The sequence below is a fragment of the Haliaeetus albicilla genome, chromosome 4 (assembly GCF_947461875.1).
Source record: "Haliaeetus albicilla chromosome 4, bHalAlb1.1, whole genome shotgun sequence".
NCBI lineage: Eukaryota > Metazoa > Chordata > Aves > Accipitriformes > Accipitridae > Haliaeetus > Haliaeetus albicilla.
This window is the reverse complement of record NC_091486.1, coordinates 24,296,941-24,322,978: the sequence shown is the minus strand read 5'-3', so window position 1 is coordinate 24,322,978 and position 26,038 is coordinate 24,296,941. Positions and strand designations below refer to the sequence as shown.

Below are 26,038 nucleotides of genomic sequence, written 5' to 3'. Positions count from 1 at the left end.
AATGGTAAATTCTGTAATTGCCATAACATACGTGTCTTGTTCCTGATCACATATCTTAATGCTGCAGAGCAAGCAAAAAGCAAGGATTGTGTGTACTACAGAAGTCAGAAGTCAGCAAGAGCCTTTAAACCAAATTGTTGTTCCACCCTGAGATTGCCACCTGGCAAATACAGAAGGCCTGAAACACATGACCAACACATCTTTGCATGAATGTTATGAAAAAGGCTTCATATGAAGAAATGTATGTGGAACTAGATATGTACCACTGAGATAGAGAAAAGCTGCAAACTGCCCAGTGCAGGCTGTGCTCTGACGGTGGGTTGAAGTCATGCTCCTCTGTAGTGAAATTCTGTAAGGTCACCACAAATTCTGTGCAGTACTTAAATCCTAAAAATAGGTTTTAAGTGCAACTTAAATGACACATTGGCTTTATGTTGACACTGTGTGCAGCCGTGGCTTTATCCATTGTTTATAAACAACTTTTCTTCCCTCCCCTTACATTTTTTTACAAGGAGATCTGAAACAAATAAAGAAAAAGCAAAATGGTGACCTGATCTGCAACTCTGCTTTTCATATTTACAACCTCTAAGCACAGAATTATGTTGGTCTAGAAACTTGTTTTCATCTGGAACTCTGGGTTAAATATTAATTCCTCTACAATCGATATAAACCTCTTAATAAGTTCAGTGGGGTCAGTCTAATGCCATGCTTTGGCTTCCCACAGAAGCAAGCACATATCAACTTCCAATACTCTTCTAATATTAAAGGCTTCCTTTTCATGGATTATTCCTCAAAGTGATTGTTTCTACTCAATTGTGCCTAACAATAATGAAGATATTTCATAAGTGTAACTCTGTAACACTGCTGTGAAATCAAAAAAACAAGTACAATACAAAATAAGAGGGGAAAACCTAAAGACAAACTAAATAATTTTAAGTCAGGAAGTATAAGAGTCCACGCCTTCTAGTGCGTGGAAAAGAGTGTATTCCAACACAGAAAATCACTCAAAATCGTATTGATATCACTTAACAGGACCCCAAAATACCTGGGCCTCAAACTCAGCCAGCAGTCAGTACAATGGCACCACTGGAATTACCTTGCCAGCAAAAATCTCTCATGGGTCCAGCTGCTCAAATCCGGAGTCCTTTTCATACACAGTGTAGTGTAATAAATGCTGCTTGTGGTACTTCCCCACTGGAGAATTACTCACAGTAATATTTCAGCTATTTCGTAACACAGTGTTTAGTTATACTGCTTTACATCCACATGCACAGTCCAACATCTCATGGCCCTCATGTTTGAAGCTCCCTATAAAGGCCTGTGAAACACAGTCTCTCCTGATGGACTTGTACAACAGCACCTTATCTGAAGGTACCAAAACGTATTGGATGGAATGACTGACTTTTATCAAACTGGAATGCAAGCAACATTAATAATGGTGATTCAGCTGTGCCATCACATAGGGATTAGGTGAACTACATTAACAATCTGCAATGCAACCTTACTTGGTTGGGGCAGTTTTCAAGGTTTTTTTCTTCTAACTGGAGTCAGTGCAAGTGACCTCCTCAAACCAAAAACATTTTATTTAGCTGCCAGTCCCTCACCAAGACTAAAAAAGCCCACTTACCAAATGCTGTTCTGTGATTCTAACCCAGACTCTTGCTGTGGCTATTTCTCACATGATCCTTTCTTCAGGCAAAAAGTAAAGTAACATTATTCATTTCACTTCAGCCCTAAAAACATTTTCAAACCTCATCATGAGAGGGGACAGCGAGGAATGGAGGCACACAGGGATGGGAAAGAAGGAAGAAAGTCCCACTGGAAATTAAATGTTAGAAAAGAAAGAAACGTTAACAAGAAATAAAAAGGAAGGAAGTAAAAATGTTTTAGGGAGCAATGGGTGAAGGGTAGGAGGGGAGTGCAATACATAGCCTAAACAGACTCCTTCAGTCTACTGAACAGATGAGATACCACAAGGAGTGGACAGACTTCAGGGAAGAGGGCATACTATAAGAAAAAAAGAAAAAAAAAGAGACAATGTGAACTCGCTGACAGATATGCCTAATGAATGAACCTTCTCTCTCTTGCTGCCACCAAAGAAGCAGTTCTACCTGTTGATGTCTTAGAAACAGATAAGCAATTTCACAATAGGCAGAAGCTAGGCTCCTTAAATCTGGCTGTTGTTGAGACAGTTTAGGCTTAAAGATTCTGCAGATCGGGATGAATAGCACATAATGCAACATCAAGCCTCTGCCAATTTTCCAATCACAAGCTTAATCTCTATTTTCCATAGTGAAGCATTGTCTACATTTGTTATTTTTTATCTTGTGGCATCAGGATGTCAATTATAAGCAAAATTAGAAGAAAATAGGATAGAAAATGTGAGTTTTAAAGGATTAAAATAGTATAAGCCAAGCAGAACCCAAACTACCTGAAAAATCAAAAGTCCTCTGAGATTTTAGGAGTGACTTGTTTAAATAAACTACAGAACATTCTCTGAGATTAATTCAGCTGTGTAAAAATAATCCTTTTGATTACCATTTAAAAATTAGTCAAATTGCGTTTTTTTTCCAATTGAGCTGAACATCAAGTATGTACCTAGTTTGACTGGGCTGACACTTCAGTTTGGGCAGGAATATTGTATTAAAAAGCCTTGCTTTTCTATTTATTTCATTTTTTGAATGGGAGTTTCTTTCACAGTTCAATATATAATCACAAAAAAATGGTCACCCTGATTGTCATTCCTCATTATCAGCCTTCATTCTCACTGTGATCTGTCATGTTATCTATCATTGAGATTAAAACAGCATTTGAGATCTACAGCTGGGCACAGTAATGAAGATGCACTGTAGATTTTCTAAAGTGGAAAAAATAGTAAAGAGATGTTAAGGCTGAACCTACACATGACCAAAAGCGAAAAATGAAACAAGAGGAATATGAAAAAAATGGAGACAACTCACAAGATAATGAAGGGTAAAGTACTGAACTAAACTGAATAATAATCTTTCCAGAAAAAGAAAGAAGGGTGGAAGGAGAAGAGTATAACCTTGTATCAGTCCCCTTCTCTCTCCCACAGAGTCCTGAAATCAGCTTGACTGGGGTCCAGCTTTGCTAAGTTCTACACACAAAATTAAAGGTCAGATTCTGCCTCTCCCTCCTCCCATCCAGAAGGGTCCACAGTGCACTTAAGAGGCAGGATGCAAACAGGCAAGTGACACAGCACAAAAGGTGCAAAATGGCACAAATTAACTAAATACAAGAAGTGGATGTTCCACCAGGGATTTTTGTTCAAATAAAGCAAGATTATATTGGAGCAAGATGTAACTGAGAACAAACATTTCACAACTTTGGCATCCATCGTAGGACAGACCTCCAAAGGCTGAAATGAGAATGTCTTAGGAAACCCTCTCTCCTCTGAAAGAACAATGTTGGTTGCATTCTTGTGCTAAAACTATACCACCAAAAATGAATGCACCTACCTAATAAAGAAACTGAGCCAAGGTTGTCTCAAACTGAGTTTTAACTAGACATAACCAGATTTAAAGGGACACAGCTATTACTATTAAGTTTATATGGAAGGACTACACAAATGATGATGATGGAAGACTGTGAACAACCAACTGTAAGAGAAAGAGAAAGGAGTTTGCTGAAGACTCACTAACAGACCATTAAACTTGGCCATATACTACATATGTAACAACACAGCAGTTCTGTGAGGCAATTTGGCAAGGAAATTCCGTATCTGAGAAGCAATGAGAAAAGCTGATTCCTGCACTAAGAATCCTCCAGAAACAATTTGCCAAGCCCAAGCATCCAAAATCTGTCAGCACAAATGCCCAAGTGCTGGGCTCTTAGGGCAGAGACAACTTCTGTCAAACTGTCTAAAATATGCTCCCAGTGAAACATTCGTGGCACTTAGTTTGCCACTCTGAAAGACCTGGCTTTTAAAAGTATATTCTAAAACTTATACTTGGTTTTAAAAGTTATCTATTTGACAGCAAGCTCACTAGGAACCGAATCAATTTTCTGAACTTTCATGTTTCCATTCCACCTGGGCAAACAGCCATTTCTTCTGGGTACCCCCTTGCACATGGCTAAAAATAATTTCATTAGCATACTGAAATCTCAACCTACCATACTAGATGGATAGGTTTAATACAGCCACAACGTACAGTAAATAATTAATTTTGAAAGTAAAACATCTTTCTAGTCCATTGCTTTCAATTGTTCACTTCTTAGATAACTTTGTATTTCCTGCTCCTTCTTCATGGAACCATGTTTTATTTGTTTGTTTAAAGGATGACAAAACTGTATTAAAATAAATACATCAGGCTGTGCTGGGGAGGCCCCACAACCTGCTTCTCATGAACCTTGGCTGTTCTTGTTCCAAACCCATTGGAAACAATGTATTACAAGGGATAATATTTACACAAAGCAAACAGCAGTACTAGATAAACATGCTGGTTTTACATGGAGAGCAAAATAAATTGGTTTTCAGTAGAGGAGGAAAAATAACTGCACAATATTACTGCACTATGATTTTAAATCATTTCTGTAGATTATCAAATGAAGATTAATGGATTGCTTAAGACTTATATTACACAAGTACATTCTGAAAATTCAAAGAGACTCAACAGGGATGTTACAAAATTCTTTTTAAAAGGCCTTGCTAGGAGGACGCAGTAAATAAATCTGGCTCTGGCTGTGCAGTGGCAGCTGAGAGGAGAGAGCATCTTGTTGACTCATCTTTCTGTCCATTTCTCTTACACTGAACAGTCCCTGATAATTTTCCCAACCTTCTCATTAAAAGCATACCCAAACAAACTTTAATTGTTGTTTTTGTTATAATTGTGGTCACAATGTGCCAGATCTCCTGTACTCAACTGTGGGTACAAAGATTCTGTTCTGCTTGTCTGCTTTCCTAATGAAATGTAACCACTTTGCCTGGCAGGAAATTGCTCCCTTTTCTCCCTCCTTCCCAGTAACTTTCTGATTCCAGTGGAAAAATTTTAACCAAATTTGAGATAGGGCTCAAATAAGGTCCTAGAAGCTAAATAAAAATCAGTGATAGGAGACGGGTCCCAAATATAGTGTCACTACTAAGGGAAAAGAGGGCAGTACTCTTTGTCACCCACTTCACTGGGTAGCAGCCAGCTAACCAGTCTGTACACACACGCACTGGCTGGCTAATCCTTCCAGATATAACTCCAAACGTCACATACATTGTCTACCATCAAGTAGATACATCACGGAAGTTATGGTAAGTACTGGTGGCAGGAAAGAGCAAAAATGGAAAGGAAACAGAAATAAGCTTTCTCAGTCCTTCCACTCACAGAAAAACTTTTCAATCATTTTCATTGGCTGTGATTATATTTATATCCCAAACTTATTTTGCAACTTCAATTCTTATTATTAGCAATTCTTCCAAGTGTTTTCATTATGACCATGCACTGATGTCCTAAAGTTGCAATTTTTCAGGTTCTTGTGGACAGCAGTATTGAAGGTGCTAAGCATCTGAAACAGGCAGCTCTGGCTTGGAATGCATTGCTATCGCCTGCTGTTGCAGTGGTGAAAAATATACGTGGGCATTCTTATGCCCTTCTGACAGAAGACAGGCGGGTTTTATTGAGGAGTAATCTGCTATACTTCACCCTTTTTCTGACGGCAAGAAGAATGATTAATTCTTGAAGCAAGCGTACTGCTATACTGAGACGAGACTTTCAGTCTCTCTAGAAGACAAGACGAGGTCACTGGTAATACTAGAGTTAGAACAGTTCTTAACTGAAGGGCTACCTAATTTGCAACGACCTACACTTCAGTCTATTTTTGTAGGGCTCTTTCTCTGTCATGAAGCAAGACAGACAAAGCTTGTTGTTGTCACTTTGATACTGTGTATCCACTCACCGTTCAAAGAAAGTCTTTATATAGAATATGCAGTGAAATAAGCTACAGCATGAGTCACACTGCAAGAGTCCATGCTTCTTGAGTGTTATGAGGCACCAGAGGAATCAAATGACTTGGATATGAGAACAAGGCATTATCCACCAAGCCACAAGTGTAATTATAGAACAGCCTTTAAGAGAGGTTTCATTAACAGAGAGAAAAAGCTGCCTTCACATCTAAATCCTCTTCACATAATTCTTCTGTTAACTTTTAACTCTAAACCCATATTAGAGACAAGTTTTGCAAACCATATTGTAATAAAAATCAAACACATTGGAAATAAGGCAAAAATATGTTTTGCATACTTTTTTTTTTTTCCACATGGTAACTGCTGTTTATCTGATCTGTCTTCCTTTGATAGTACTGAGGGGAATTCAGTGTTATAGAACAAGGAAGCTGTACACATATGTCTAACATATTTAACTGGCTAGTTTTCAATTTACAAGTATTCTTCTACATACTGCTAGCTGCTTGTTTAGGGAGCATCATAGAACAAAATTTTAGCATTATACTGTCTCTTCAGTTTTATAAACTTCAGATTTCTGTGAAATCTTGATGTCTTTTAGATAAGATAGCCACTTAAGATTATTATTTGCATAACTCCTGTGGAATTAACGTCCATTATATACACCTGTGTTGGAATGGATCCTCAGCTGACATAAATTAACAGTTTCACTGGCTTCAGCAAAACTGATCTGTATACACTGATCTGTTCCCATAGCACTAATGATCATCCGTCTTCCGATAGGAAGGCATATTGTCCACTAACTAGTACTGAAGACTAGATCTCAGGAGATCTCTGCCATATTCCCACGGATGCCACTCACTCACTATAACTGATACCTGAACAAAACCTGTTCAAACTGGGAAATGTGAAGTCTGACTACCCTGTAGCCTTCAAATTTCCTGTCCGTTTCTGCAGTGGGAAATTTCATCCTTGAGAAGGGCCACATGCAGACAGCCTACATTCCAGCTGTGTCCTGGCCCTCTTCTATTCCCAGGCTCTGTTGCATTGCCGTACCAATAGGGAAGACGGATGAGCATCAGACTTAACAGGCCTCCACCACAGCCTTCATGCTACAGAAGAATTATGTAGCAATTTCAGAAATTGCTTTCACCTCCAAACTTTAGGAAATCACAGTAGGTTCCAAAAGCAGTAAACAAAAGCTCTGTGATATAGGTATGACATACTCTTGTCACTGTCTTGAAAAATACCTGGTGGTGTTTTCTTATGGCAAAATCACTAAGTTTTCATATCACCAGTATCACCTAAGTTTAGCAAACTTGACAGGTATTACAAATCTGACATGGTTAGAAAGACCAGTGTAAACAGGCCTGCAGACCTACTGAATGACTGCACTGCCCAGCAAGTGTCAGTAGTGCTAGCTTCAGCTAGAGCTAATCCTTCTTGCAAACAGAAACAAGTGAGAAAATCCAAACAAGAGAAAAACGTGCTAGTGCCCAAGTACTTAATAGGGAATAATTTGTCAACAATAGCATGGATCAAATCTGGCCCCTTAAAAAGGAAAATTGCTACAAGTGTCCAAAGGTGTCATTTTAATAAAGAAGTGAGCAGAAAAGAGCAGATGTAAAATTAAGTAAGATGCCAAGCGAGACCAACACTGCCAGCACAGGCCTGCTGATTTGCTCTGCCTCAAGACAGAAACTAAGGGTCTGATGCACCAATGTGTTACTTCGAATTCATGCCAGTGTGACTTTTTTCCAACAGACATAAAATTCAAATAATGCTTATCTATCAGGTTAATTAGACCAACAGAGATGTAATTCAGGAGAGGTTTCCAGAGTGTATACTAGTAGCAGCAGGACATGATGGTGGCCAGAAAAGCTGTTTCAAGCTACCAGAAGATGAAAGGTAAAAGTGACAAGACTCTGGACTCAACTGACACTTTCTTTGTTGGAGCAGCAGTCCCAGTAGAGAACTTGATTGCCTTTTCTCTAACTTGCACAGAGCTACATTTTATCTGGATCTCTCACCATCACCCTACACAGTACAAAGAATAGTAACACACATGCATATAAACAACTCCTAAAGTGGCTCTGTCTAGTAGAAAATGCTACAAAGAGCCTGACCCAAATCATCTCTGAATTTATCAGTATGTTTTAGAAGCTTCTGAAAGATAAAAGATGTATCCTCTTAGAACTATAATTCTCAGTGTCACATGTTAGGCAGTGCTTACTAATGAGAATTAATACTGTGTTTGATGTGTTCCTTTATGGTTCTCATGCCTTGCAGCAGAATGGTCAAACCTCTGCAGCTACAGCACCCAGAGGCCAGTTTTGTGGTGGTGTGGTGGCCCCTTGTCATGCAGCCCAGGCCATAATCTCTTCCTGTGCAGACAGGTGACAGAGTTCAGTTTGCAGACACTGAAACAGCCTAATGGGCAGCAGGAGGCACTGGGCTGTTAGGCCCAAACAGCTGCTCCCTGGTACCTGACAGAAAAAAGCCATCGGCCAAATAGAAAGAACCTGCAGGCAAGGCATGACCAGTTGGGCACCAGGGTTATTCGTGAGGGACATTTTAACTTGAACTCTATAATCAGTGCATCACCATCTATGTGAACACAGCCCAGTGGAATGCTACTGAATTAAGTGCTTCATATTTGTAAAACACTTCAAGATATGTAGATTAAGCATCCCATAGAATTGCTAACCAAAATAATATTATTCTGACATTGCATTCCTTCAGGAATAGACAGACAAACACTACAGTACATAAATGGGCTGATATCTCTTTCAATATAGATCATTAGAGCTCTCCTGAGATTCCCATCAGTGTCAGTAAATGTATGTACAAAGAACTACTCATTTGATTATCTTACAATACAAAACCCCATGCATATATCCACAATGATTATATATTCAGTATATTCCCTTTAATGTCAGTACATCAACTGTGTTTCAGTTGAGATTTAACATTCATCGTCACATTCAGGCAAGTTTTGTCTTGCCTTCTCACCTCCCATACTTGATCTGTCTCTTTAAACTCGGCATTTCTAGCAATCTCTCACAGCTAGGTTTTAAAAGTAGATTCTTCTCTCTGCTCAATAAGCAAGAAAACAGTACATAATTTCCTGGTTTATGTACAACATCTGGCACTGTAGGAAGAACCATTGTAAATCTTACCAAGGCAGCAGAAAAAAATAGCTGAAAATCCTCCTGTATGGAAAATGGCTCTGCAGGACTGGCTATAAAACCTATTACATATTATATGAAAGGTTAGCAGATTTCCTGGCAGACTATAGTACAGTATGTGGGATTTGATTGCTGTATAGAAACAGAGCACTGAGAGAGAGAGGGCCTTCCATGAAACACTAAATGACGAACCTCAATATGCTTTTCTCTTCACCAAATAAAAAATGTCAAGAGAAATCTGGCAGGAGTCTACACTTCCTAATGTTAATATTGTGAGTGATAGCCTACACAAAGCATCTGCAACAAAATAACCTTCATTATTTAATTGGCAAACAAGCTGAGGGTACAAAATTTCCCAAAGCACCAGAATGACTTAAGCATCCACACTCCATTTATAGCAATGACTGAGGCATTTCAGAAACTACGCAGCACTGATATTCTGTGACCCCAGGGACGGAATTTAGAGTTATTTAAGCATTCAGAGACACAGTTACCTAGGCACTGGCCCTCTTAACAATCCCACAAGAAGCATATGACAACTTGGGGCGTCCATGTGAGGTTATGAACTCTTATCTTTATCAAGCCTCCAACTCCAATAAGAGGGTTATAAAATGAAGATGAACTTCTATTCAAACACAATCTTAAAAAGGGGAACCATGATGGAAAAGTTCACCTTTGCAATGAAAGCACATGACAAGGGCATGTAACTGCCAGTTGGGACTGGACCAAGAGGGATCTTACAGTAGCAGTAGAAGCTTCATTCAGTTGTCCAAGCAGAAAGCAGACTGCCTGAATTGGGGGCCCAGTGAGGCAAGAAAGAACTTGTTTCCCTGGTTGCACACCAGTAGACATCACTTCCTTGTGGACTCTGGAGAGCACAAGTAGGATGAGAGGGCATTTGTCTCCCAGTGACTTTTAATTGCTTGAACTTTCCCTGTTAATAAAGCAATGTTGCTTTCCAAACCTTTCCATAAAATTCTAGTTTTTCAGTTGTCTGTCAACACTCAACTGTCACGTGCTCCTTGAAGAAGCAAACTTTTCAGGAGAAGTCTGAGAAGGAAGTACCTGAGATACTGTAAGTGTCTGAAGCCAGAACTAGTCCACGGAGCCTAGATAATTGCCAGGTTGTTTTACAGCCCCCATCTGCAAAAGCACTGCCTAACTAGGAATCAAATACCTACAAAAACCTGTCCTACGCATTTGTGGAAATAACAGCCAAAATTAACTTGGAACATTGCCATGCACTTACGTAAGGTCACGACATGATGTGGTTACTTGTTAGTACTGATATTTATTGAAGTGGAATAAAGTGCTATTCATGAGCTAAAAGCCAACCCAATGTTTTATTCAGAGTTAAAATGCTTTTTCCAAAGAGGTGGCTTTTCCCAAGTGGTAAGCACTGGGCCAGTTCTGTTTCCTTTAATGTCATAGGCAGCTTCTGAAAACAGCAGCCCTAATTTGAACCATTATGCTGGCTGTTCAGGACAACTCCAGTCTGGCAAGCCAGCACTGTCTCCCTGGGAGATGAATATGGCTAAGGGTAAGCAAGTAAGCTGGCACAAAATCAGAAGCTTGGGTGCAAGGGTAACTAGGGATTGACAAGGCTCTCCTTGCTATCTGGAAAACCGTTTCCCATTGTGAGTAAGCTGGGGGAAAGCTGGAGAAACTCTGTTATGATAAACTACATTTCAGAAGTGTTCTGCACAGACAATGGCCAGGACCATCAGTGAAAGACCAATAGGAATTTTAATTACAATTCCATTACGACCAAAAAAATTTCTTGTCCAGCAGCATTACAGGGACTATATATTCCTCCCAGGCCTCCATTTTGTCCAAATTCAACACAACATACCTGGAGTCTAAACATTTTGGTTAGGCCAATAATTTAATCTACCATGTGCATTTTTTTCTAAATACATTTTCACTGAGCTATTGCTGTTGTTGCACACCATTACAATTTAAATTACAAAGGTACATGATACATATAGCTGATATTGAGTTTAAATTGCTAAAGTTAAAGAGAATGAGGTACTATTGCATACATCTCATTACCAGGCCATATGACCAACCCTAGAAATTTCCAGGAAGAACAGCCCTACAAAGATGATGACAGCCAGTCCATTGTGTTTGGGACATTGCTACCCAACAGTATGGTCAGCCCAGATACAAAACATTTCTGTGATGTTTCAAAATATATCTTGCAGATCGCTGGAAAACCCATTCCTGGCTCTTCAGTGTCCTCTTAAGAGGTGACAGAAATCACCAATATTAGTAAAACCAAAGCTACTAGCTAAAATCAGGGAGTTCTAAGAGAGGAATGTACCTAGAATGAACCCACTGAGACTTTTATGTTATCTACAGAAGTCATCGCAGTTGCACCTTTTTTTAACCTTGAAACTATAAATAAAAGTTGTAACAAAACATTTTTGGAAATGTTCTTTCTCCCATAATATAGTAAGGCCTACTTCAACAAAGATCTCAAATGCTAAGCTTTCATTTATATACAACTCTACAAAATGTGATCTTCAAGGACTTCCAAGTCAGTAATGAATGTAGCTATCCAATACCATCCTCTTGCAACCCTCTTATACCCTCTTCCCTCTCTCCTTCAGTCTATTCTTCATCAGCATCTAATTACCTGTATTCCCAGCTTTAAAATTTCGTGACAGACACTGATGATACTGAGTGGCAACATATGATGTTACTCTGTCTACAAATCTCTTCTCTTGGAATTCCCTTTCGGAGGAAGCAGTGCAAATCCAGATTACATCCAACCACTTCACATGTCCCCATGCAGCCCATGGCTCTTGGCTCTGGTTCCAAAATACAAAGCATTCAGCGCTACAATGGTCTATGCCCTGCCAGCCGTTGGCTCCTACTCCCTGTGCCCAACATCTCATCTTCTTGGCCAGGTCTGCAAAGACTGGGGAGGGCACCCTACTGTGAACAGGGATCAGTGAACAGATTTGTGTCTTTAAGAAACTGCTGCAGAGCCAAGAAAGAATAGCCAGAGAGGGGCAAGGCAAATCTTGAGACAATATTTGCCTCTTTGTAACATGAGAAAATAGCCACATTTTTCTGCACAAGACCAGTTGGACATTTACAGAAGTAACCAAAGCACATTATAAAACTCTAAAAAAGCAACAGAGCACTTGGTTTTGCTTTCCAAAGTTACAATAAGTTGTTTTTACATCTTATATGTAACATTTTAGCAGTCTTTCAATGGAAATGAAGAAGATGCACACATATATACATACTGCATATATTCCACTCCATACTGCATATATTCCACTCCATACTGCATTTCAGAGTATCTCACTGAACCAATTTAATTAACATCAGCCAGAAAAGAAAAATGTAATATAAAGGTGATTCAAGATCTATTTGTATAATCTTTCTTCTCATTAAAAATAATGGCCCCTTTTCCACTGAAAGAAAAGCTAAAACAACAGTTGACTCCCATCCACCTAGAATTTGCATGCAATGTCTCATTGTCTCCAACTGTACAAAGATGAATACCCAGATTAATCAACCATTCCCAATTGTCTGTCTTCCAGATCATGGAGCATGTAAAAAAAGATCTCTGACTCCAGCTGGCACCACTACTCCTTGGCCTGTTCACAGGGCAGGGAGAATCTAGGTACTAAAGGTTGCCCACATATATCACTTCTACCAAGTTTTCAGGTTTGAAAGAGAGTACTTTGGAAATAACAGTAGCCCTTCAGGCTTTGTTCTTTCATTTTAAAATACTTTCTGCTGTTCTGTTTCTACTAAGAAGTCAGCAGCCAACTATCAAGAAAAGAAAATTAGTCAAAGACCTTTGCAGAAGCCCCACACTGACCCAGCAAGAGACATACTCAGAGAGACTGTTTCTGGAGCCCTTTGTGTCTTATCCTAGTTCTCATGAGCTGTTACATTGGATTACATGACTTACAGAAGCAAAGATAGCAACATCAAACTCATACACATCAAAAGAGACAGTCTCTTCTCTTTACAAAGTGCTATCAAGACTTTCAAACTCAAAATTCAAATTAAACAGATTCAAGCTATGCTTCTTTCCTTGTCCTGATACCCCATTCCATGGTATTTTTGAGTAGACTGATACAGTGTTAAGAGTTCCACTAGTGTATTTAGGTAACTGTACAGGAAGTCTACCCATTATTTTCCCTCTCTGTACTAGAGTCTTCTGTAGAGCATATAATCATGTGTGAAGATGTGGCTGTCCTTCTGATCCATCAGAGTATAAAAATGGACAGGCATTTGGTCTCCAAGCCCTTTTGAGAGCAGATTTTATCAGCAGCCATTCACTGGAGTTCATAAAGAAAGCAGCAGGCAAACAGAAACAGACAAAAACAATGGTGCAGCAGCTGCACGGGTCATATGTACAGCTGCTGTTAAGGTGACCACAAACATAACCTCCTGGTTTTGATGTGGGGCTGCCCGAGTTAGGACCCAGTGGTTTATCCCATGTTATAGAGCATGTCCCCTTCCTCATTTCCAGAGCGGAAATTCAAACTGAATCTGTGGATGCATCCAGGGATTTAGTCATCTTCAGACTATCTCTAGGAATAAAAGTAGTAATGACTTTATCTAAAAATCAACTAACTCCTCACCCTCCCCTGCAATTCCCCCTGAAGCATTCACTGAATAATTTGCCAATTAAGAACTAGACAGTCCACAAGTTTGCTAGTCATTCATTTACAAAAAGACACAGGGCACCCATTTTAATGCTGCAGTCACATTTTAATCAAATATTAATCCTTAGAGGTCTTTGAAAGGAGGAGATACACTCTCTTTGACAAGCCCATTCTTAAAATAACTTTTTTGCTTTAACAGTTAACAGTTCAAATGAGAATGCAGCAGGCAAGTCATGGATTAAGTAGTACCTTCAACAAATAGGACTCAGCGACATCAAGCAAGAGTCAGAAAGCACAAGCTGAGGGGGATGGGACAGTAATCAGGACATGCATTAACTTTTAAAGTTTGCCATTGTCCAATTGGTTTTGGATAGCGTGTATGACAGCGCAGGTCATCCACTGGAGCAGGCACCTTCAGACTAGGGGCTGCAAAAGCTCAATGCCTCCTTGCAGCAGTAGTTCCATGAGGAAATGTGACTTGATCTAATTTTGGAATCTGGAAAAAAGACAAACATCAGGAAGGAAGTTTAAAAATATTTGGAAAAAAGTCCTTTCAGAGAAAAAGGAAACTCAAACCAGATAAATTCAAATAGCAATAAGTCAGCATCAAACTGCTGTGACATGTCTTTTTGGAAATAGCACATAAGGATTGCTTGCCCCCTCCGGAACATTTAAGACAGGGAGCAGGAATTCACTACTACCTTTGGATGGGTTTAGCCTAGTGGTTTCCAGTTGCCTCTGTATGTACGGGCACGGCAGACCTCCGTTTGTGTCCAACACACATCAAACTCTGCTGAGTTAGGTCTGCACAGAGCTCTATACAGCCTCCCTTCAATTTCAGACACTACTATCTATAGAAACACCGTTGGCACAGAAGTCTGGAATACTCCAGACCCCACAGATGATCAAAGCTAACAGACAGGAGATCTGCTAAGAAAAAGAATCATAACAAAGGAAACTACTTTGAGGTTTCTGGTATAAAGACACAAACCCTAATTCCACATGAATTTTCAGTACTGTGCATACACTGCCAGCTAGTACAATCCCCTGTAGGTTTCTTCAGGACTACGCATGCCAATAGGGAGTACTTGATAAGGCCTCACCGGTACCTTCATGGAAGATCAGGATCACATCAGTCAGCTCCCCTGATTCACCTGGTAAATACAGTCTCTAAGGGACTAGTTTGATGAGTCAATTCATCATTTAACTTTATTTTTTAAAAATTCTTAGGTCACAGAGAAATGAAATTAAGACTTTATTAGCTAACTTCCAGTTGTAGGAGAGTAAATCCTCATTATGCACTAAAATGGTCTAATTTACATTACAGTGATTCTCAGATGGGTGAATGGATGCATGTTTACCTCACAATGACCCCAGAGGGCACAGGTTTCCTCCCATTCTCACTTTGTTCTCCTCTCCTCTTCCTCCCTCCCCACCCCTCTTTTTCTCTGACATCTTTGTAAACAGTACAGAATTTATTCTGAGCCAGTGGAAAGGGGGAGAATGGGCAGTAAGCAGAGCAAAGAGGGTTACCACCTCCTCCTTTCCTCATCTCCTCCTCCTGCACAGCAGCAAGCCAAACTACAACAGTAAAGTCAGAGGAAGGAAAAGGAACAACATAAAGCATTTGAAAAACACCCATTCTGAAAATCCTGGTTTTCAAGGAAAGGTGCTGAAATGTTAGAATTAGCAAACATAACTGAACAGAAAACAGTTCCAACTAGTCTTTCTAAAATGAAAGAACATTGGCTCTATGTTCCTTTCCCTCTCTGTGTGTGAGATGGGCACAAGGGTCAAAGAGATTTCACATATAAGGAAGGGGAACAAAATCCATACACCAACCTTCTTCCATACTGCTGTTGCTAAACTTTAAGTACAACTTCTCCTATGAATAATTCTATAAATTGCAGACATTTTTAGTATACCAAAAGACAGTCTATCCTAAGCCTCCTCTTTTACTCTAATATGCTCCAACACTCTGCTGTGATCAATTTTCATTTCATAAACTAAACAAGGCCCAGCTGGATAAATAATGAGCATAGACAGCACTGTAGGAAGTGGTTATTTATCCTAAATCAGCCCTCAACCAACCTCATACCCTCTTTCTTGGAATCAGTGTAGTGCTGGAATTTCACATTTCAGCAATACAATCTAAGTCTTCACCACAAATGCTAATTATAGAGCTCAGCTGCTGCTTCTCTTTTTAAAGCAATTTACCATTGTTCTCGTACAGTCTAGTGTTAACTCACCTATATTTTCAGCTGAGTAATGTATCCCACACTTCCTGACCTGAGCTGCTACGCAGTATTGCTGTATGGTCTTTCAGGCAATGTAGTAGTGAAGCCCATCTGTAGTCATATTTCTGCATTGCCAAAGTTCTGTGCAATCATGGTGCAGTCAGTCTGTTAATTTTCCCTCTGACATGTGCATGTCAGTACTAAATCTCTGCATCTGTAAAACCCTTTGGGATCCCTGACAAAGAAGGACTCTATGTAAAGGTCAGATTAATAACTTTCTTCTTAAGCAAAAACTTTTTAGGAGAATTTAAAGAGACATGCAAGTCTAGCATTCTGGAAATTCTCACAGCTGCTGTTTGCTACCAAAACTCTGTGCTGCTTAGAGTCATGTGTGTTCACATGATCTGCTAAGCTGGGAGCTGAGGGCTGTCTCTTGCTCTTGAACTTTTCCCTCCTGCACTTTAAGATCTGCCCAGCAATGCTTTTATTGTATACTGCTGAGTACATGAGCACGCATGTAAAGGGCATGTGATGGCTGTCACTTCTAAATGGTTTATAACTAGTCTGTCCTTTATTACCATTTCTTTGGGTATTGAAATAAATTCATTAAAATTTCAGGACTTCTTTTTTAAAAACAATCAAATCAAAAACTAAAATGCAACTTAGACCACACTTTGCCTTACACGGCAACCACAGACAGAGTAAAGGAACCACATGTTCAATTTGCATTTTTTCTAGATATGAAAATATGTATGCTAATTATCTTTAGAGAGTATTTATATCAATTTTGCTTTTCCAGGACTCAATACATGGAACATACCTCATACAGGCTATAATGTTTTCAAGATTTATTTAAAGGCTTGGACAGAATGGAATACTAATAATATCGTTGCAGGCTTCCTGTGAGTAACAAACAAAGCATTAACTCCTTAGAAATACATGAAGCTTACAAACTGAAACTCTGTCCAACCCTATAGTGATGAGCATTTAGAAATAAAAGCAATCATTATAAGAATAACATAACCCATCCAAGTCCACAGGTCAGTCAGCTTTCTACTCTGTGTTTTAACAGGAACTGTGGCATCAGCAGAGGGCATTACACGGGGATTAATGACTAGCTGGAATTAATGGCCTTGGGGCTATGCCTGAAGCAATCAACTCCTCCCACCTACTCACTAATCCCAGGAGATACTGTAGTCTCTGTTGGAGCATTAACATCCAACTTTTTTATAAAATCCTTTCTGCACAGGATTTTTGTGCTTAGATTATTTGGAGGACTTTATATATATATGTGAGCAAAAATACAGTGAATTAGGGAGAGCATATTGAGGTGAAAAGCAGTATCAGTGCCTTCAAGACTATGTTTAATGGGAACAAATGTTCTCAGATAACAAAGAATGCAAGTGGGCTTGTATTTTTGATCACATGCCTCTGTATATTTGAGGTGTGAGCTATATTGCATTAACAGCTTTCTGTTAGTCTTCCAGTGCTCCGGCTCCTTCAGAAAGTCTGTGCTTCACCCCTGCTCAACTTCCTTATTTTGCAACACGCCACATCACTACCACTACTATCACCACTGTTGTATATATGCAACAGAATCTTTTGGATAGGTGCTAGGCACTTTCAAAATTGGCCATAATGCACGTACAACAAAGATAACAACCATTTTAGTCATCATTGCCATGAAGTTATTAGCACACTACAGATCTTAATTTGAAAAAAAAAAAAAAAAAAGGTGATACATCATATGTTACTTTAATTCCTGGCACAGTCCTCAGTTACACTTTTTTATTCCTCACTCAAAAAACTCCATTTGCAAGCATTCACTGCCTGCCTCTTGGCATAGACAGCGAATACATTACAGACTTTCAGCAGTTACACTTGCATGAAGTATTGACTGTTCTTCTCAGGTGAGTTCACCAAAACTGCAAAAGACCCTTCAAATCTGGACCCTGGATATTCTCTTCCCCAGAAAAGCATTGCTCTGAAGAATAATCCATTTGCCTAAGATGCAATCTGGAATGTTGCCATTCACCACAGCAGTAATTCTTTTCATGACTAGCAACAAATGAAATTGAGAGAGGTCTGTCTGACTGCTGAGCACTACATACTAACTCTCAGTAACCTGAGCTCCACACTTACATTCAAATACTCTCTACTAACATACAGCCTACCTATAAAGAACTCAGCTACCAGAAACACTGTTATCACATGGTAAAAAAATAGGCTGTCTCATGTGTTTAAGCTTCCAGCTTGCTTGCACGGTTATCAACCACTCTTGGTCAAATTCTCCACCAAATGCATGCAAGGGCTTTCCCACTGAAGCCTATGTGGTCTGTGCATACATATCTAGATTATAGAGGACAAAGTTTTGATTCTTGTAGCCAAATGCTGAAAATTTTCATGATTACATTTAATTTTTTTAAGCTCCTGAAAAATCTAATCTGTGCTTGTGTGTTCAAAGACACAGATCCTATACCAGAACATGGTACTGGCTGTAACAGTTAATTGTGTATGTAGCAATACAGCAAAAGTAGAAACAGACATGAACCAACCGTATTTGCCACCCTGTTGTTTCAGAATTGTCCACAGACTACTTTAATATTAAAGGCATAGATCTGTACTGAAGTATCTCCCCACTGTGAAATGGAGCTGGCAATTTCATCACTGCTTATCATGGCCTGGGGAAATTGTGCATTTGTGTGCAATTATCAGTTTTCCATAGCCTTTCACTATCTGCAGATTTTTTGTTGCAGTGATGGAGATGTTACTGGGATGGTTAACTTCCTTCCCCTCAGAAAGAGATAAAAGCTGAAATGACAGTTTCTGGCAAGAGAATTTCTGGCAGAGGAAGCAAAGTAGGAAATGCAGCTCCTGATATAATACAGCCCACTCTGTCTCGTCTAAGAGGCTTGCTGCCTGGGTATTTCTCAAATCTCTTTGCTGGATGAAAAATTGCCAGGGTTTAAAACATCTGAAGCTTTCCTGTTATGAGAATTATGTGCTTTACAGATCATGATAAATCCTGACTAAAATATGAAAGTGTCAGTGTTTCAAACAGTTCCTTTCCTTCAGTGAGGTTACATTTACAGTGCAATGAGTGGACTTGAATTAGAGTCCTTTTTCTCTCGAACAGACTGAAAATATATGTATATATTGTATAAACAGTGTTCAAGCACCAAACAAAAATGATGAGAGACACCTCCCTGAAGGAATTACTCAGTCCCTCAAGAATTTTCGTTGCATTATTCCTCACACCTTTCTTTCTGTCTCCTTCCATCCTCCCACCACTCATCATCTGTCCAGGGAAAATAGTGCCAGGTTATTTAATGGCCTTGTTATCACAAGAAGTTGTTATGGTAAGTTGGTAAGTTGAGAAATGGGGTTTGTATGGACTTCTGGTGAAAAGTGCAACCTGAGACTCCACCCCTTCTGCTCATAAGTTCAGCTGGAGTCACTGAGGAAATACAAAACAGAGGCAGGAACACAGAGTTTTAAAAAGGGCATTGGCAGCGTAGTACTATGACTGGAAATAAGGAACAACCACACATGCTGCTCCGACAGCTCAAACTGGAAAGCTAACTGGGACATGGCCCAAGTGTAGTACCAGAAGTCACACTATACTTCTCCCACAGCCTTGATCTCTGTCACTGATGCTAAAGGTGAATTCTACATTTTATTGCTCACTCTTCCTTTCAGTGATTGCTCCTTCTATCTTTTAGTTATTTGTTTAGTTTTTCAGCACAAAAAAATCCTGGCATTGCCATTATGGGCTCTGAGCCATCTGAGCAATCTTCTTAAAATACACTAACACATCATCCATATGGTTATCCAATATGTAACTATTTACTTTCCAGAATAATAACAGAGAGGTAACAAAAACTGTTAAAAGCTTCACAAAACTTCACGAGGCATTATCGCCCTAATTAGAAGTCTATGACTTTCACTGAATAGCAGAGTTATAGACATCAGTCTGCATGATCCCTTTTTTTAACATATTTTCATTATAAGTCTCCCTTAAACAAGACTGAAAGATCAGACGAGTGGTTGTCCTTAGGAGCTACCCATTTGACATCATTGTTACGTGTGTCCCAGCAGAGTTTGATGCCATGCACTTCACTATATTCTGGAAGAAATCCACTTCAAACAGCATTTAGCAAGGCTGGGAAGACTATCTGAAAGCTAGAAGAATAGATACCAAGGAAATTTCTTTCCAGGTATGGTCTTCTTCCACAATAGCTTATAACTGTTAAATGGTTTTCAACACTGGTTCCAAGATTTGGTTAGAGGACCCAATCAAGCTATAAAATAGTTATACTTGTTAAGCTGTAATTGGTACTATTTCTTTTATAGTCAACTTACATGTAAAATCCTCTTGCCCCCTCCAGAGATTCACTGTTTCCCTAGAAGAAAATGATACTTGGATGAGAGTTGACTTTGTCGAGACAGTTACCACGTATATTCTCTTCACAGCATGTGCAACACTGTCCAAGGGCAAAGCTGTTTATCACAATTTTCTAAGTGTACTTCAGGTGGTAACTGATGCTGTGAAAGCATATGAATTGACCTGTGACTACTTTATACACTGTAGCTTGTGAGTTAAGGGTTTATGCGGGAAGTTGGTTGTGCTACAGAGTATTCCAGATGCAACTCAGTGGATGGATTAGTGATTATTGAACTTGTGGAAAAAATCAATGAGCTCTTAGGCCTGTATGTATAAAGCAAGATGGGAGCTTTTCTTGCATACTTCAAAGACCTACAGTTCTTAGGTCTCTCTGGATAGCTGTGAAATGGTATCTCCTTTTATCAGTAGTGACTAGAGCCCAGAAAGGAGGAACAGGAAGAAGGAAAGCTATGTCACTCCTTGTCCTGGCCAGCAGAACTGGTAAGCTTCAGTATGGGAACACAACATATTCATTGCAGCAACACAGCAGTACACTCTCTCCTTTGGTATCACAGAACTTGAAGGGCGTCAGTTTTCTTTTGCGACCAAGACAGAGATAGTAGAGGCCAGACTTTCAACCTTGAGTGTAAGTTGTACTGCTTTGTAGACAGAAAACTAGAAGAAACACTATTTAATCAAAACAGTTTGAACCCCTATGATTATATTCAGGCATTTTTCTCAGGACCGCCTTTTGTTTGTGTAAGATACCACCACAGGGCTCATGCCGGTTTAAGGTTTCAGGCCCTACCTTGGTAACATTGGTTAATAGGAGCTTTTCCATTAAACTTAATGGGAGCAAGAATATTTTGTATGATGTTTGCCTGAATATCGTAGGTATAAGCAAATTCAATACACTGAAATTGGCATCAGTGAGCCCCCTGCAGCTCCGAAAGTGCAGGGCTTAGGGTCCATTAGCACACTTTTCTCTAAAGTACAAGAAACTATAATTAGCATAAATTGACTAAAACTGAAGGTGGAAATGAAGACCAGGCTGGAATCTAGTGAAAGAGCTTACAGGTAGCAGTGAAACTCTCAGCATAATAAACAGATAAACTCAGAATTTCACTCTAGAGGAAGAGGATGTGCCTTGTTTTGACTAATGGAAACTGCATCCAAGACCAAGTTCAGGCTACAAAAGGCACTCAATAGACTTTTGTCTCTTCAACTAAAAAGGAAACTTAAAAGAAGCAGTAATCTAAATCCAGTTTTGTCATATGCAATACAATTCACTTAGCACCTAATTTAAGTGTGACTGTATTATGAAATTTCACAGAAACACACAGAAGCAAATGCTTGTTTTAAGATCACAATATGAACACAACAGTAGACTATCTTAGCAGACATAGCACTTCTAACTGTTCAAAATAACTTTGGTAGGAATCTTTACAAATTATGTCCAGTTACAAGAAAATGAAAAACTACTTACTTGTTTCATTATCTTTGTAAACCAGAATAATCTCCTGCTGCTCCAATGAACACAGATCACAGTAAAAAAGTATGTCTCTATTTTACCAACAGAAGCCCAACTCCGTTAAGAGGAGCCAGATTGATTATATTATTGTGTCACATGTGAAAGAAGAATACTTCACAGAACAAAAATATAGGAATCTTTGCTATGGTGTTTACAACTTAATACCACATTGGATACATTAGAACAGAAGTAACAAGGTCAAAGAAATCACCAATCCTCTTTGCTTCCTGTTGCTGTACAGCTTTCCTCTCTTTTTGTGTTATTTTGTAAGTCAGACTGTTAAAGCTATGGGTTCCCAATGGGACCTCAGCTTCAGGGGCTGAGTGCAACTGAGAGCCTGTGTGATCATGCATATGCATATTTTGTACAAAAATAAACCCTCTACTTGGTCCATGTTTCATCTGCCAGTTGGCCGGGTTGGTTATATATTCTGTTGGGAAGAATGAGCATCCTTTTTGCCATAAAGCCTTACCTTCCCCTTTCTCCATGCCCATCTATCATTCTTGTAGTGAAGTTGCAACTGTTAATACATAAAACTTAACTTTTGTTTTGGCTAAGGCCTACACAAAATATCTGTGTCTCAAGACCTGAAACTGGCCCACATTCTGAGTATTTTAGTGCTGTCAAGGGGACAATAGCCATACAACTATCCCTATATTTTTCAATTGCCACAAAAATAAACCATTTGTAGACGAAACACATGCAGGCTACTTCTGTTTCGAAGGCTCCTGTTATTATATTTGGCCATACATACACTATAAAATAAATGGATGTTACTCTGTATCTTTACACTTACTTTACCAAGTTCCTAACACTGAAGCATCCTTCACTCCTCCTTTCTCATATTTCATAAATTTGTTTGCTTGAAGCCCCTATCTTTTCCTAAAAATAACTAAATAAATAAAGCATTATTGGGGTTTTTTTAGAAGTGCTTCCAAATTTCCCTCACTTTCAGACTGCACAGCAAGACCTGTCTTGGATTTCCCTGCCTCTTTCCCTAAAGCCATGAGAGAGAGCCTGAGATTCCACATCAATAGCTTTTACTATATATTTTTTCACTTTGAACAAAGCATCACCTTAACATCTGAACAGTAAAATTCCACCTTTCCTTTTTATTTTCCCATGCATTATTTAAACATGCTGCTCTGAATTCTACAGTTAGGGTATTCCTGGGTAACTACAATCAACATCTTTTATTGTCTGATACAGCAGGAAATGTGGGCTATCCAGGATAGTTTCACACATTTGTTTGCTGTATAGTAGCCTCAATTTAAATATGATAATCTAATTTAGTAAAAAATGAACTGAAATCAAATTTACTGAAAAAACTTTTAAAATTTAATTTTCAGACTAGCAATCAATGCTTATTCAGTTTCCATCTTATCCCTGCCTTCCCTTTTTGCAGATGCTTAAGTGACACTAAATTAAACAATTGCACAAATTTTAAAAAACGTAGGAAAATTACCAACTGCATTTAATTCAGGAATAAAAAGGTCTAGAGAAATTACTCTTTGTGAGCATTTTTCTTAACAGAAAGAATAAAAAAATGCAAAAATTCTCATGGCAGAAGTAATATATATCTATTTGTGGCATTCTGTCTTTCAAATCATTTTGAAACGTAAGATGACAGAAATGAAGAAGGGAGATCTCACTATCATCTCACACAAAACCTTACTCAATTTCTGAGATATGACTGTTAGGATTAAATATTAAAACACCTTCAAAGAACAAACTATGTTGAGACACAGTAAGAAAGCCCATTATTATTCACAGACATAAACAGTATCAAACTATTATCTACTTAGTATTATACTTAGCTCCATTATATATCCCCTAAATCTATGCAAAATAAAAATATAATCGTGTAAACATCAATAATTACAACAGAAGGAAACAAAAAATAAAGAAATCTTAAACTTACATTGATGTGTTATTATAGGTCCTGCACAGCAAGTAGCCCTAAGGGTACATTTTAGGTTTTTTATCCATGCTCCGTTCTTGTTGCTGATGTGACCACTTAGGCACATGGTCAAGTTGCAATCAGCTTCTCTCTTAGTGATGTATGAGAGCTGTGCTGATTTATCTAGTCCTTCTGCAGCAGATTAGCACTAATGTTTCTGCTTCTGCATCCTACCTTTCTTTAGCGGTAGACTCTGCATTATCATTGGCGATCCGAATTAAAGAGCCAGTGGATGTAGCACAATTTTTTGTCTTTCTGAAACCATTGCAAAGCAGGTAGTCTCACACAAATACCATGTTTTAATCCACTGAGCCTCTTTTTTAATATCTTTGGTAAGAACAGTAGTCAGAGATACAGAAGAATGGTTCCAATAAGTCTGCTACAGTCTTTTTGTGATTTATTCTGTTAAAGGAATATTCTCCTATGCAGATGCCCCCAGGCAAGAGATGACTGTAATACACCAACATTTCAGCCAAAAACATGGAATTTTCACTTTGTAACACAAAGGTATTATATGCAGGCAGTGAAATTCTAGTTTATCCCAAAGAAGTGAGCAATTTGAAATTAATTAATGCAAAAAGGCTTATGAAAAAAAGCAAGTTAAATACCTTATATGTTAAAGGTACTTAACATATAAACTCATTTGGTTAAAAATTATTTCAGTGCCTTACAGTGTATGAGTTCATCACGAATTCTCTTTTCTCTTTAGGATTGACATATTTTACACTATGGGATTGTCAAATTCAGCTGTTAAAAGTATTACAAAGAACCTGACTGAACCTTGTTGTTACTATTTTGACTTTCCAGTAAACAAGTAGTATTTTAGCAGTAAAATGCAATTGTTAATTCATGATCTTTTAAATTCAAGACACCATGAGACACAGCTGTTTAAATTTTCATTAGGACTTTGAAAAATATTTAGGAAAAAATGGATGTCTTAGACCATCTAGTCTTAAAAATGTGAACATTCTGACAAGTTTGCTTACTGTCAAAATGACTCACATCACTGCTGTTCCTAGCTGCTACTCTTTCTGATCACAGAAGATAAGCATTCCTCTCTGGTTTTAAGAAACAAATGCCATACCTGAATATTAAACAAGAAATATGTCCCACTTAAACATTAGTAATATTTGAATAGCAGAAAAATTTCAGCTACTCATAAAGACCTATTCTCTTTCTATTATCAGCATTCGTTTTAGAAAAACATTACATGGAGCATCTTACCCTAAACAGGAAACCAGGAAAGAAAGAAAGCAGGAAATAGAATTAACTCATTACTTTATAATAAACCCTAAAATAAAGAGGGGCTATTTTTGCTCGAATATGTAAGTCTGTTGTGGCAAAATGTGGCAACATCCATTGCAAAGTTCTTTCTGGACTTTACGTATGCTTATTTTTACACCTGCCATGGGAGCACAGCAACCTTGGGGACAGAATGTAACAAAGACCTAAGCATGCTCACTAGAACAGGATTGTTACAAAGGCAGTTTTAGATCTAGGTGCGGGACTGCACATACTTCTTCAGGCTTCCCCAGCTTTCCTCCTCTTTCTCTGTGTTATTGATAAGGAATGAAATGGGTGACTGCAGAAGGGCATCCAGAAGCCAGAGTGAGACTGCCCTGAGGAAATGTACTGAAAAAAGAGTTTTAAAGCATGCCCAATGCTAAGCTGCCAGCAGCTGGCTAAATGGAAACACTGAGGACCTGATGTACCTTCAACCTCATGCCCTCCCAGCCTTCACGCAGCTCCTTGCAAATGCTGAGTTAGCATCTTATGATTTTGAATTTGATAAGTCTCTCTGGATGACAGGTGCCTACCACCACACATTCAAAGAACTGAAGGTTCTGTTTCAAGAAAGATAGAGGCAGGGTGCTGTGCTTCCATCTGGCTTTGAATTGTCCTCAGGACTGGACTGATCCAAAGAGCAGTAATTCTACTTTCAGTTGCTTTCTCTGGGGAATGAGATTCAAATTCCCAACGCTTGTGCCTCAGGACAGTGTCCTAAAGAAATAGCTCTACTCCACTAGCAGTGCTTCAGCTAGGAGTGCTCATCCCTTTCTGTGATGAAACGTGCTACAATACCAAAAAAGAATTCAAGATTCACTACATCAGGGACGGGACAGAATAATGCTGACCTTCCCAACAGGCTTCCACCAACAAAAAGGAGCATGACGTGGATGTGCCAAAGAAAAG

General features: G+C 38.9%; 1 protein-coding gene and 1 long non-coding RNA gene across 6 annotated transcripts in view; both read right to left on the bottom strand.

Moving 5' to 3' along the window:
* RAPGEF4 (Rap guanine nucleotide exchange factor 4) overlaps nucleotides 1–26,038 on the bottom strand; it is a 157,924-nt gene that overhangs the window by 87,959 nt on the left and 43,927 nt on the right. Inside the window, exons 1-2 of one of the 5 annotated variants that reach the window (XM_069781444.1) lie at nucleotides 23,807–24,012; nucleotides 20,333–20,373 (exon numbers count right to left, since the gene is read on the bottom strand). The exons of 3 other annotated variants lie outside the window; for them this stretch is intronic. The gene's annotated coding sequence lies outside the window, so the exon portion shown is untranslated. Of the gene's footprint in view, nucleotides 1–20,332; nucleotides 20,374–23,806; nucleotides 24,013–26,038 lie in introns of those variants that run through there. One more of the 5 variants, XM_069781443.1, reaches the window with a different exon arrangement.
* On the bottom strand, nucleotides 13,819–16,288 carry LOC138685096 (uncharacterized). The gene is made up of 2 exons (XR_011324325.1): nucleotides 15,983–16,288; nucleotides 13,819–14,229 (listed from the first exon to the last, which is right to left on the bottom strand). It is a non-coding gene; the product is annotated as an uncharacterized lncRNA (long non-coding RNA).